The sequence below is a fragment of the Ranitomeya variabilis genome, chromosome 2 (assembly GCF_051348905.1).
Source record: "Ranitomeya variabilis isolate aRanVar5 chromosome 2, aRanVar5.hap1, whole genome shotgun sequence".
NCBI lineage: Eukaryota > Metazoa > Chordata > Amphibia > Anura > Dendrobatidae > Ranitomeya > Ranitomeya variabilis.
Genome location: NC_135233.1, coordinates 620,242,270 through 620,254,329, shown reverse-complemented (window position 1 = coordinate 620,254,329; position 12,060 = coordinate 620,242,270). Strand labels below are relative to the sequence as shown.

At 41.1% G+C, this 12,060-nt stretch overlaps 1 long non-coding RNA gene across 1 annotated transcript in view; it reads left to right on the top strand.

Annotated features, from left to right (window-relative positions):
• LOC143809776 (uncharacterized) overlaps positions 1–11,764 on the top strand; it is an 89,865-nt gene extending 78,101 nt beyond the window's left edge. The window contains exon 3 of the long non-coding RNA XR_013222450.1: positions 10,771–11,764. This is a non-coding gene — a long non-coding RNA (uncharacterized LOC143809776). The remainder of the gene's footprint in view (positions 1–10,770) is intronic.
• The last annotated feature ends 296 nt before the right edge of the window (positions 11,765–12,060 follow it).

Genomic DNA, 12,060 nt, shown 5'->3' with positions numbered 1-12,060 from the left:
AAATCTGACAACAGCGGCAAAGGATACTGAAATTTGACAGTGATCTTATTTAAAAGCCGATAGTCAATACAAGGCCTCAAAGATCCGTCCTTTTTGGCCACAAAAAAGAATCCCGCACCAAGAGGGGAAGAAGAAGGACGGATATGCCCCTTCTCAAGAGACTCCTTGATATATGAACGCATCGCAGTATGTTCAGGTACCGACAGATTAAACAGTCTCCCCTTAGGAAACTTACTGCCAGGAATCAGATCAATTGCACAGTCACATTCTCTATGAGGAGGCAGTGCACTGGACTTAGACTCGCTGAAGACATCCTGATAATCAGACAAATACGCCGGAACTTCCGAAGGCGTAGAAGAAGCAATAGACAAGGGCAGGGAATCTCCATGAATTCCATGGCAGCCCCAACTAGACACTGACATAGCCTTCCAGTCCAAGACTGGATTATGGGTCTGTAACCATGGCAAACCCAAAACGACCAAATCATGCATTTTATGCAGAACAAGAAAACGTATTACCTCCCGATGTTCGGGAGTCATGCACATGGTAACCTGTGTCCAAAACTGCGGTTTATTTTTTGCCAATGGCGTAGAATCAATACCCCTAAGAGGGATAGGATTTTCCAATGGCTCAAGAACAAATCCGCAGCGCTTGGCAAATGACAGATCCATAAGGCTCAGGGCAGCACCTGAGTCCACAAACGCCATGACAGGATACGATGACAGTGAGCAAATCAAAGTTACAGATAGAATAAATTTAGGTTGCAAATTACCAATGGCGACCGGACTAACAACCTTAGTAAGACGTTTAGAGCATGCTGAGATAACATGTGTAGAATCACCACAGTAGTAACACAAGCCATTCTGGCGTCTATGAATTTTCCGCTCACTTCTAGTCAGGATTCTATCACATTGTATTAAATCAGGTGCCTGTTCAGACAACACCATGAGGGAATTTGCGGTTTTGCGCTCCCGCAACCGCCGGTCAATTTGAATTGCCAGGGCCATGGAATCATTCAGACCTGTGGGAATGGGAAAACCCACCATCACATTCTTAATGGCTTCAGAAAGGCCATTTCTAAAATTTGCAGCCAATGCACACTCGTTCCACTGGGTCAGCACGGACCATTTCCGAAATTTTTGGCAATACACTTCAGCCTCGTCCTGGCCCTGAGACATAGCCAGCAAGGCTTTTTCTGCCTGAATCTCAAGATTGGGTTCCTCATAAAGCAAACCGAGCGCCAGAAAAAACGCATCAATATCAGCCAATGCCGGATCTCCTGGCGCCAGCGACAAAGCCCAATCCTGAGGGTCGCCCCGTAAAAAAGAAATAACAATTTTCACTTGCTGAGCAGAGTCTCCAGAGGAACAGGGTCTCAGGGACAAAAACAATTTACAATTATTCCTGAAATTTCTAAACTTAAATCGGTCTCCGGAAAACAGTTCAGGAATCGGTATCTTAGGTTCTGACATAGGATTTCTGGTAACATAATCTTGTATGCCCTGCACACGAGCAGCAAGCTGGTCCACACTTGTAATCAAGGTCTGGACATTCATGTCTGCAGCAATCACAAGCCACACAGAGGTAAAGGGGAAAAGAAAAAAAAAATGAGAGAGAGAAAAAAAAAAACTCAGAACTTTCTTTCTTATAATCCCGCTTCTGCAATGCATTTAACATTTAATACAGGCCTGGCAAACTGTTATGACCCCAATGGCGAGGGTCTCAGAAATATCAGCAAGTCTGCGAAGTACAAAAATCCAGCTCATAGGGCAGTGGTAACTGGGTTGACCATATATCTACTCCTAACGCCAACACTAGAAGTAGCCGGGGAACATGCCTACGTTGGTCGCTATATGTCTCGCGCCAGCCGGAGAGCTAACTACCCCTAGAAGAGGAAAACAAAGACCTCTCTTGCCTCCAGAGAAAGGACCCCAAAAGTAGGATACAAGCCCCCCACAAATAATAACGGTGAGGTAAGAGGAAATGACAAACACAGGGATGAACTAGGTTTAGCAAAGAGAGGCCCACTTACTAATAGCAGAATGTAGTAAGATAACTTATATGGTCAACAAAAACCCTATCAAAAATCCACACTGGAGATTCAAGAACCCCCGAACCGTCTAACGGCCCGGGGGGAGAACACCAGCCACCCTAGAGCTTCCAGCAAGGTCAGGATACAGATTATATACAAGCTGGACAGAAATGCAAACAAAAACAAAATAGCAAAAAGCAAGAAAGCGGACTTAGCTTAATCAAACAGGAACCAGGATCAGTAGACAAGAGCACTACAGATTAGCTCTGATATCAACGTTGCCAGGCATTGAACTGAAGGTCCAGGGAGCTTATATAGCAACACCCCTGACCTAACGACCCAGGTGAGCATACAAGGGATGAATGACATACCCAGAGTCAAATCACTAGTAGCCACTAGAGGGAGCCAAAAGGTAAATTCACAACACATAAACTTATCCAGATATTCACGGAAAATATTGTGCATAAAGGACTGAAAGACTGACGGAGCATTGGAGAGTCCAAAAGGCATTACCAAATACTCAAAATGGCCCTCAGGCGTATTAAATGCGGTTTTCCACTCGTCACCCTGTTTTATCCGCACCAGATTATACGCACCGCGAAGATCTATCTTAGTGAACCACCTAGCCCCCTTAATGCGAGCAAACAAATCAGTCAATAATGGCAGTGGATACTGATATTTGACTGTAATCTTATTCAGAAGGCGATAATCTATACAAGGCCTCAGGGAACCATCTTTTTTTGCCACAAAAAAAAAACCTGCTCCCAGAGGGGACGAAGATGGACGAATATGTCCCTTTTCCAAGGACTCCTTAATATAATTCCGCATAGCAGTATGCTCTGGCAGTGACAGATTAAATAAACGACCCTTAGGGAACGTACTGCCAGGAATCAATTCTATAGCACAGTCACAATCTCTATGAGGAGGGAGCGAATTGAGCTTAGGCTCCTCAAAAACATCCCTATAGTCAGACAAAAACGCAGGGATCTCAGAAGGAGTAGATGAAGCGATTGAAATCGGAGGTGCATAATCATGAACCCCCTGACATCCCCAGCTTAACACAGACATTGTTTTCCAGTCCAGGACAGGATTATGAGTTTGTAACCATGGCAGACCAAGCACTAGTACATCATGTAAATTATACAGTACAAGGAAGCGAATCACCTCCTGATGAACGGGAGTCATGCGCATGGTCACTTGTGTCCAATACTGCGGTTTATTCATAGCCAATGGTGTAGAGTCAATTCCCTTCAGAGGGATAGGAACTTCCAGAGGCTCCAGACTAAAACCGCAGCGTTTAGCAAATGACCAATCCATAAGACTCAGGGCAGCGCCTGAATCCACATAGGCATCGACGGAAATGGAAGACAGTGAAAAAATCAGAGTCACAGACAAAATGAACTTAGGCTGCAGAGTACCAATGGCAAAAGATTTATCAACCCTTTTTGTGCGTTTAGAGCATGCTGATATAACATGAGCTGAATCACCACAATAAAAACAATCCATTTTTCCGCCTATAATTTTGCCGTTCACTTCTGGACTGAATTCTATCACATTGCATAGTCTCAGGTGCCTGTTCAGAAGACACCGCCAACTGGTGCACGGGTTTGCGCTCCCGTAAACGCCGATCAATCTGAATGGCCATAGCCATCGACTCATTCAGACCTGTAGGCGTAGGGAACCCCACCATAATATCAATGGCCTCGGAAAGACCATTTCTGAAGTTAGCAGCCAGGGCGCACTCATTCCACTGAGTAAGCACCGACCATTTCCGAAATTTTTGACAATATATTTCCGCTTCATCATGCCCCTGAGAGAGGGCTAATAAAGCCTTTTCAGCCTGAATCTCCAGGTTGGGTTCCTCATAGAGCAATCCCAATGCCAGAAAAAACGCATCCACATTGAGCAATGCAGGATCCCCTGGTGCCAATGCAAATGCCCAATTCTGAGGGTCGCCCCGCAGGAAAGATATTACAATCTTGACCTGTTGAGCAGGGTCTCCAGAGGAGCGAGATTTTAAAGAAAGAAACAATTTACAATTGTTCCTGAAATTCAGGAAGGTAGATCTATCTCCAGAAAAGAACTCTGGAATAGGAATTCTAGGTTCAGACATGGGAGTGTGAACAACAAAATCCTGTATGTTTTGAACTTTTGCCGCAAGATTACTCAGGCTGGAAGCCAAACTCTGGACATCCATGTTAAACAGCTAATATCAGAGCCATTCAAGGGTTAAGAGGAGGTAAGAAGCAGCTAGACAGCAATTAAGGGCTAGGCAGCAAAACTCTGAAGGGAAAAAAAAAAAAAAAAAAAAATTTCCCTTAAACACTTCTTTTTCTCCTGCTTCAGCCCAAACAATTAACACTTTGTGGGCCGGCTATACTGTCATGAATCCCAATGGCTAGGGATAGCAAGGGACAAGCAAAGTAATACAAAATATCGGACGAGCTCTAGGGTGATGGAACCTGGGCTGACCGCTGCCCTACGCCTGACAAACGCAACTAGAGATAGCCAGGGAGCGTGCCTACGTTGGTTCTAGACGCCACGCACCAGCCTAAGAGCTAACTAGTACTGCAGAGAAAATAAGACCTCACTTGCCTCCAGAGGAATGAACCCCAAAAGGTATAGTTGCCCCCCACATGTATTGACGGTGAAATGAGAGGAAGGCACACACATAGAGATGATATATATAGGTTCAGCAAATTGAGGCCCGCTGTAAACTAGAAAGCAGAACGATACAAAAGGGGTCTGAGCGGTCAGCAAAAAACCCTAATCAAAAAACCATCCTGAGATTACAAGAACCCATGTGCCAACTCATGGCACATGGGGAGAACCTCAGTCCACTAGAGCTACCAGCTAGCATAGAGACATAATAAGCAAGCTGGACAAAAAACCAAACAACTGAAAATCAGCACTTAGCTTATCCTGAAAGATCTGGGAGCAGGTAGGCAGGAACCAAACAGAGCACATCTGAATACATTGATAGCCGGCAAGGGAATGACAGAAAGGCCAGGTAAAATAGGAAACACCCAGCCTCTGATGGACAGGTGGAAACCAAAGGCCGCAACCCACCAAAGTCACCCAGTACCAGCAGTAACCACCAGAGGGAGCCCACAAACAGAATCCACAACAGTCGAGGCAACCTTTATGACATCATCGTCGCCATGGCATCCATTATGACATCTACGTCGATACTGTGCCCGTCGCTGATTGGTCGAGGCCCAGGCGACCTCGACCAATCAGAGACTCGGGATTTCCAGGACAGACAGAAAAACCCTTAGACAATTATATATATAGATAATACTGCTCCTATGTACAAGAATATAACTACTATAATACTGCCTCCTATGTACAAGAATATAACTACTATAATACTGCCCCTATATACAAGAATATAACTACTATAATACTGCTCCTATGTACAAGAATATAACTACTTTAATACTGCTCCGATGTACAAGAATATGACTACTATAATACTGCTCCTATGTACAATAATATAACTACTGTAATACTGCTCCTATGTACAAGAATATAACTACTATAATACTGCCCCTATGTACAAGAATATAACTACTATAATACTGCTCCTATGTACAAGAATATAACTACTATAATACTGCTCCTATGTACTAGAATATAACTACTATAATACTGCTCCCTATATACAAGAATATAACTACTATACTGCTGCCTCCTATGTACAAGAATATAACTACTATAATACTGCTCCTATGTACAAGAATATAACTACTATAATACTGCCCCTATGTACAAGAATATAACTACTATAATACTGTTCCAATGAACAAGAATATAACTACTATAATACTGCCCCTATGTACAAGAATATAACTACTATAATACTGCCCCTATGTACAAGAATATGACTACTATAATACTGTTCCTATGTAGAAGAATATAACTACTATAATACTGCCCCTATGTACATGAATATAACTACTATAATACTGCCCCTATATACAAGAATATAACTATAATAATAATAATAATAATAATATTTTTTATTTATATAGCGCCAACATAATCCGCAGCACTTTACAACTTATAGAGGGGACTTGTACAGACAATAGACATTACAGCATAACAGAAATCACAGTTCAAAACATACCAGGAGGAATGAGGGCCCTGCTCGCAAGCTTACAATCTATGAGGAAAAGGGGAGACACGAGAGGTGGATGGTAACAATTGCTTTAGTTATTTGGACCAGCCATAGTGTAAGGCTTGGGTGTTCATGTAAAGCTGCATGAACCAGTTAACTGCCTAAGTAACAGTACAGACACAGAGGGCTATTAACTGCATAAAGTGTATGAGAGAACATGATGCGAGGAACCTGATTGTTTTTTTGTTTTTTTTAATTAATAGGCCACACAGGGATAGTTAGGTTAATGCATTGAGGTGGTAGGCCAGTCTGAACAAATGAGTTTTTAGGGCACACTTAAAACTGTGGGGATTAATCGTATTAACCTAGGTAGTGCATTCCAAAGAATCGGCGCAGCACGTGTAAAGTCTTGGAGACGGGAGTGGGAGGTTCTGATTATTACTAGTTAGTACTATAATACTGTCCCTATGTACAAGAATATAACTACTATAATACTGCTCCTATGTACAAGAATAGAACTACTATAATACTGCCCCCTATGTACAAGAATATAACTACTATAATACTGCTCCTATGTACAAGACTATAACTACTATAATACTGCCCCTATGTACAAGAATATAACTACTATAATACTGCCCCTATGTACAAGAATATAACTACTATAATACTGTCCCTATGTACAAGAATATAACTACTATAATACTTCTCCTATGTACAAGAATATAACTACTATAATACTGCCCCCTATGTACAAGAATATAACTACTATAATACTGCCCCTATGTACAAGAATATAACTACTATAATACTGCCCCTATATACAAGAATATAACTACAATAATACTGCTCCTATATACAAGAATATAACTACTATAATACTGCCCCCTATGTACAAGAATATAACTACTATAATACTGCCCCTATGTACAAGAATATAACTACTATAATACTGCCCCAATGTACAAGAATATAACTACTATAATACTGCCCCTATATACAAGAATATAACTACAATAATACTGCTCTTATGTACAAGAATATAACTACTATAATACTGCTCCTATGTACAAGAATATAACTACTATAATACTGCCCCTATGTACAAGAATATAACTACTGCAATACTGCCCCTATATACAAGAATATAACTACTATAATACTGCCCCTATGTTCAAGAATATAACTACTATAATACTGCTCCTATGTACAAGAATATAACTACTATAATACTGCCCCTATGTGCAAGAATACAACTACTATAATACTGCCCCCTATGTACAAGAATATAACTACTATAATACTGCTCCTATGTACAAGAATAGAACTACTATAATACTGCCCCCTATGTACAAGAATATAACTACTATAATACTGCTCCTATGTACAAGACTATAACTACTATAATACTGCCCCTATGTACAAGAATATAACTACTATAATACTGCCCCTATGTACAAGAATATAACTACTATAATACTGTCCCTATGTACAAGAATATAACTACTATAATACTGCTCCTATGTGCAAAAATATAACTACTATAATACTGCTCTTATGTACAAGAATATAACTACTATAATACTGCCCCTATGTACAATAATATAACTACTATAATACTGCCCCTATGTTCAAGAATATAATTACTATAATACTGCCCCTATGTACAAGAATAGAACTACTATAATACTGCTCGTATCTGCAAGAATAGAACTACTATAATACTGCCCCTATGTACAAGAATATAACTACTATAATACTGCCCCTATGTTCAAGAATATAATTACTATAATACTGCCCCTATGTACAAGAATATAACTACTATAATACTGCTCCTATGTACAAGAATATAACTACTATAATACTGCCCCTATGTTCAAGAATATAATTACTATAATACTGCCCCTATGTACAAGAATAGAACTACTATAATACTGCTCGTATCTGCAAGAATAGAACTACTATAATACTGCCCCTATGTACAAGAATATAACTACTATAATACTGCCCCTATGTTCAAGAATATAATTACTATAATACTGCCCCTATGTACAAGAATATAACTACTATAATACTGCTCCTATGTACAAGAATATAACTACTATAATACTGCCCCTATGTACAAGAATATAACTACTGCAATACTGCCCCTATATACAAGAATATAACTACTATAATACTGCCCCTATGTTCAAGAATATAACTACTATAATACTGCCCCTATGTGCAAGAATACAACTACTATAATACTGCCCCCTATGTACAAGAATATAACTACTATAATACTGCTCCTATGTACAAGAATATAACTCCTATAATACTGCCCCCTATGTACAAGAATATAACTACTATAATACTGCTCCTATGTACAAGACTATAACTACTATAATACTGCCCCTATGTACAAGAATATAATTACTATAATACTGCCCCTATGTTCAAGAATATAATTACTATAATACTGCCCCTATGTACAAGATGTACAAATTCCCTCCGTTGTCATCTTGTTCCAGCATTGATTTGTTTGTCCGGGTGGTGATGGAGGACTTATATAAAATACCACATTTTCGTGTAAACGACAATCTTACATGGGAGGAGAGGTCTAGGCTGAGTTATTTACAGGGGCTACCTAATACAGTAATTAAACCTGCCGATAAAGGTGGCAATGTAGTCCTGTGGCCCACCAATATGTACGAGAGGGAGGTATATCGTCAACTTAATAATACAACTTGTTATAGACGGCTTACATATAACCCCCTCTCGGCATATTGTGGTCAATTAGATATTATTCTCAAACGGGCCCTCCAGGACGGCATTGTCACAAAAGAATTAGCATCGGCTTTGGTGGTCCCTGAACCAACTATTGCCACATTGTATCTCCTCCCTAAGATACACAAGAATGCCTCCTCACCACCCGGCAGACCTATCGTGTCTGGTAGAGGGAATTTTTTGGACCACATTAATAAGTGGATTGACTACCACCTCCAACCTCTTGTGGTGAGCCTCCCTTCCTTTCTGCGGGATACGGGCGATCTCTTGCGCAGGGTCGATGGGCTGTGTCTTGAGAGTGATTCTCTTTTGGTTTCAGCAGATGTTGAATCTTTATACACAAATATTAGGCATAAGGACGGCATTTCTGCCGTACGGTATTTTTTGGGTACATCTTCCTTACCATTAGGCCTAAGAGAACTTCTGCTGGAACTTCTTGAGTTCACTCTCACTCACAACTTTTTTGTGTTCAAGGGGTCCTTCTACCTTCAGCTCCAGGGGACCGCTATGGGCGCGGCCTTTGCGCCCGCCTATGCCGGTCTATTCCTGGGGCTTCGGGAGAGGGACCTCTTCCTGTCAAATGAACAGGGGTTAATGGACCGTGTCCCGTTTTGGACACGGTACATTGACGACATCTTCTTCATTTGGCAGGGCTGTCCCGTCGACCTTGAGCAATTGATTCAGACCCTGAACAGCAATGACCTCAATGTGCATTTGACTTTTTCCTTTGATTGTCAGTTGTTGAATTTTTTGGATGTCACCATCAGGCGAGACATGTCTGGTTTTCTACAAACGGACATTTTTAGAAAAGAGACGGCGACGAATACACTACTCCTTGCCTCCTCGGGTCATCCTAAGCACATGATTCGCTCTGTGCCAGTGGGGCAATTTCTCCGTCTTCGCAGAATATGCTCGTCTGATGGTGACTTCGAGTATAGGGCTGAGGAGCTTAGGCAGCGCTTTTACACACGTGGCTATAGTCATTGGATGGTTAAGGTAGCGTACCATCGAGCTAAATATGCTTCTCGCCATAGCCTTCTATATAATAATGTACCAAGGCGGAAGATGGATGACACTGTGAGATTTGTAACAACATTTAGTTCCCGTTCTGATAGGGTTCGTTCCAGTTTGCAAAAGGCATGGCCGATTTTAAAGGTTGACCCTGTTCTTAAGAAGTTGATCCCTCCGGTACCATTGATATCTTTTAGGAGGGCAAAAAATCTGAGAGACCATTTGGTCTCCAGTCATTATCCTGAGCGGTGATACCTACCTTTTTGGACAAGTTTCCTATCAGGGGTGGGTGTGTTCCGTGTGGCAGAAGTGTCGCATGTCCCAATATGGTACGGTGTGATAGCTTTGTTAACGCTGAGGGTACGAAATCTTTTAGTATTCGTCAGCGGATCACATGTACCACAAGGTACGTAATCTATTATGCTACGTGCCCATGTAACCTTATTTATGTTGGGTTAACCACACGCCAACTTAAGGTGAGGGTTCGTGAGCACGTACTGGGGATATTGGCGGCAGCTGGCCACACGGACGCTTCCACCCTGAAAACAATACCACGTCACTTTAAGGAGTTTCACAACTGTGATGATACCCTCCTGAAGGTGCGTGGTATTGAGTCCTTGAAAATAAATATTCGTGGTGGCGGATTATCTAAACGTCTGTCTCAACTTGAGACTAGATGGATTTGGGCGCTGAATACGGTTCATCCCAATGGTTTAAATGAGTGTCTCTCATTTGCTCCCTTTCTGGGGTCCTCTTGCTGATGTATAATATGAGTGGTGTTGCATATTCGCATCCTGTGTGGTTTTATTATTGTATTAATTTTGTTTTTTCATTTTAGTGATTTTTGTCTACTTTGATGTCTTTTGGTGCCTATGAAGTACCGCCGAGCTATCAAGATGAAGATGTATTATGTATATTTATGCACTATTATTTTCTGCTTGTAATTATAGTGTTTAGTTACATCTGGCCATATACACTAATATAATGTATAGAAATAGTGTATATAAATATTGACATCTGTGTTTGTATCTTTTTTATATAGCAGATATACTGTGCATTTATTTATATTTGTGTATTACGTCTCATCTTTTATTACCTAGTGTTATTTGGCCATATATGGCCATTGTTGGTTTGCAGTGCATATATTGACATTAAGGTCTGTACTCTTTATATAGCAGATGGGTTAATTCTGTGTACCTTCTGTGAATATGTATGTGGGCATTTATATATTTGTCTTTGTATAATGTGTCTTCATGAGTTGTTCTGTTTTACATTGTGCTATTTATATGTTGCTATGTATAGTGCCGAGCTGCGGTCTGCAGCGAGGTACTGGCAATTTTCCCACATTTATGATGGCTGCCGGGTCTTGTGATGCTGTGAGGTCTCTCCTCCTGCTCGTCACTGCTCGTCGCTTGATGTTGTGGTCACATGGGGCCCCATGTGTATCCGCATCAGCGGTGATGTCGGCGCCGGGTGGAGGCGTGTCTCCGGCGTCTCGCAAGTGTGACTACATCCGGTCCTCTCTGTTTTTAAACTGCACTGTTGCACTGTATGGCACGCCCCCTGAGGAAGGAAGTCTTGCACTTCCGAAACGCGCGTCGGGGAGGGTGGGAGCCCACACGTGTCTGGTCTATATACTACTAGGTAGGTCACGCTAACATGTGGTTATTGCAAATGATTGCGCTGCGCACTTGCGCTTGTGACCGGTCTCCACCGTGTGTGGTCTTCCACCAGTGATGTTGTGATTTGTTTTCATCGCTTGTTCCAGTTATGCCCCTGTCTTTTGCTTTTGTATGTGGATTTTATCAATAAAGTTGCTTCTACTTTGTGTTAATTTGTGGACGTTTTTCCACCATTTTTTTCTGTGGTTCCCTATGTACAAGAATAGAACTACTATAATACTGCTCGTATCTACAAGAATAGAGCTACTATAATACTGCCCCTATGTACAAGAATATAATTACTATAATACTGCTCCTATGTACAAGAATAGAACTAATATAATACTGCCCCCTATGTACAAGAATATAACTACTATAATACTGTCCCTATATATCAGGTTGATATTACAGCATTATTAGGAGACTTTTCTTGAAGCGTCTGATATTTGTTGTGTATTATATGTTTG